Source organism: Phaseolus vulgaris, chromosome 9, assembly GCF_051622355.1.
Source record: "Phaseolus vulgaris cultivar YP4 chromosome 9, ASM5162235v1, whole genome shotgun sequence".
In the NCBI taxonomy this organism is placed as follows: Eukaryota; Viridiplantae; Streptophyta; class Magnoliopsida; order Fabales; family Fabaceae; genus Phaseolus; species Phaseolus vulgaris.
The window spans coordinates 18,555,283-18,558,258 of record NC_143506.1 but is presented as its reverse complement, the minus strand read 5'-3'; the positions used below and the strand labels follow the sequence as shown (position 1 = coordinate 18,558,258).

General features: G+C 31.3%; 1 long non-coding RNA gene across 1 annotated transcript; it reads right to left on the bottom strand.

The window, feature by feature from the left end:
* Positions 1 to 1,511, bottom strand: LOC137821688 (uncharacterized). The gene is made up of 3 exons (XR_011082863.2): positions 1,291 to 1,511; positions 705 to 1,210; positions 1 to 327 (listed from the first exon to the last, which is right to left on the bottom strand). It is a non-coding gene; the product is annotated as an uncharacterized LOC137821688 (long non-coding RNA).
* Positions 1,512 to 2,976: the final 1,465 nt, after the last annotated feature.

Sequence of the window (2,976 nt, the reverse complement as noted above, 5' to 3'; positions counted from 1 at the left end):
TTTTGTAAAAGATCATTCATTAATGACCAAAATCTTTCAATCTATTGTTGGATCACACAATATCCAATTCTCATCATAAAAGATTTTGTTTTACGGACATACATATTGGCACTTTAATAAACAAAATTTGAGGATGCTACCTCCAAATATTTATGATTAAATACATATATTTGAAACGTTTCCTTGAATTTAACCTTTTGAAGATCTGCAACCTCGATGATTAAGTACATATATTTGAAACGTTTCCTTGAATTAAGCCTTTTGTAGACCTGAAACCTTGATGATTAAGTACGTTTCCTTGAATTAAGGATTTTGTGGACCTGAAACCTTGCAATCAAGATGAGGAAGATCACTACAATACATGATACGGTGAAACACAACCGAAAATGATACTCGTAGTAATAGCGTTGCAAAATTTAAAGATGAAGAAGAATAAGTTTACAGAGGAAAATATCTCTTGACTAAAGTTATTATAGAAGTCGACCAAAGGATCAATGTTGCTGTTACGCATTTACATAATCACTTCAATTACTAATTCACCATATGGAAAGATAAACTACATGTGATTCATTTCTCATATACGAATTCCTTGATTCAATTAATCAATGTTTGCAATTGTATTATTTTTTCGTTGTTATTTGTATATTGACTATGTTGCGAAAAAAGAAAGGCATGAAAAATTAGACCGATAGATTATAAGATACCTCGTTAGAAGAATGGCGAAGCGAGTCCAGTGGTGGTGTATCCGTGGCAAGGAGTGTGAGCGAGGAAAAGAAAGATATAAAAGAAAGGGCAGAGGAAGGAAAAGGAACACATCAAACACGCCACCACACCGGAGGGAGAACCCGGGAATTCCCGTACGATCTCCCTCAAAACCCACAAATAATCTTTTTTTTATTCATTTTTTTGACCTGCCATGCAAGCGCACCTGCCATGGCAAAGGTCGGTTGACCAAGTTCTCCACAACCACTTCAACCCCAAATACTCATTCTACCATTTACACCGAAGATTTTCCCTCAAAAACCCTCATATCATTCTTTAAATCCGAATGCCAAGAACTCCACAGTGGAACGACAAGAATGAACCACTGCACCGGCCTAATCTTGTTCTCTCGATCCGCGCTATATTCACCAAGACTTCATGAGACAATCAACAAGAACACGATCATCATACCTCTGAACGGTAGATCGGTGACACCGCGCTTCAAATCCTGGAAAAACAATAAAACACGGACACGTAAGAGTGAAAGAACGTAAGCAAGAAAAAAGTCGAACCGAAAAGTAATCGCACCATTTCGTAGGAAAAGGACGATTGGCGAGTAGATCGGAATCCTATCCATGTGAAAACCATGAATTCTTGATACGTGATAGGTTGGAGAGGAGGAGAGAAAGAAGAATTGAATTGACAGGGGTGATGAAATTGAATTGAAATTAGGGAAAACATACCAACTATTATATAGAGGGTTGTTTTGATGGAATGAAGGGTTGAGATTTCCAATTTTAGACGCGTGTGATATTCTTCAACAGCCAGATATAGTTGGTTACATAATCACTTCTAACCTGATGCATGCTGTTACGTTTTCAATTCTTATTTAAGTTTTATTAAATAAATAAATTGACTAATCTCATCATATTTTATCATCAAACAACGACTTTTTAGGACTTATTTAATACTTATATTGAATATAAGAGGGAATGCAATAAAATAAGATAAAAATAAATTTCTAAGTTGAATAACGAAATAACTACTACCTGAACGAACAAAACATGAGTTCCAAGATTTTACCAAGATCAAGCCAGTCTTAATAAAATATTATTATTTTAACTGTTAATATAATAATATAATATATGAAGAATATTAATAAATAAATAAAACCAAAACATATAAATACATAAAATTTAAATTTAAAATTCACTTAAAAATGTGAATAGTAATCTGTACCATTATATAACACTATTTTGGTAACTCTCTTTAATTAGTACTAGTACTGGTAGGAACACAGGTAATTTCGCAGTCCCATTATTTGTATTTTTTATTTTTAATGTATATTTGTATTTTATTATTATGTATCTAATATTTTATTTTTATTATGTATCTAATATTTTAAAATTATAACTTTTATCCTCTATTATGTATTTAATATTGTAATCATATTTAAGTTTTTTTTAAAGTTATTTGAGATAAAATTGTAATTAATTGATAATGTAAAAATTAAAATATATATAAAAATTAACATCATATTTTTAAATATATAACTTTTATCATCTATTTTGTTGAATCTATAATTTTGGTGTTCTCATTTTAAAATAAACACATCTGGTGTTTCTGTTCTGAAAATTCGAAAGGTAGTTGAATTTTTTGTGAGAAAACTTAAAAGACACATAAATTTGGCTTACAATACTAAAACAGTTGGACAGGTTGGAGTGTGTGTTTCTAGTTATAGCTCAGTTCAATGATTCTCCACCCTGATTTTTCACATCTAGGGCTATCATCCTCACCAATTATTATTTCATTCCAACCTCACATATATGATGGTTTAGGGAGGAACCAAGATTTATAAAAGTTTTTTTTTTCAAAATACTATAATAGTGAGAATAAAAAGAAAAAACAGTTGTTAAAGTCACAATCTTCAAGTAATATCTAGAACATAACTATTTTAATTTGTAAACAACTCAAACATGTACATACCCAAGGTACAACACAAATCAACACTTGTTGACGTGGAGATACCATTGGAATTAGCCTGGATAACTCCTCCTCATTAAAACGAGATGCAATACCAAAATTTACTATTAGTTGTAAAAATGCATGAGTTTCCAAGGAATTCTCATTGCTAGCATCCATGTCAAGAGCATCCAATATGGGTCTCCATTCCTCAATAATAGTCTTTGATAACTTCTAAAATTACATTAGAAACATAATCTTAATTGTTGAGTAAATCACACAGACATTCTGTAGTGGGAAATTATCACCTAT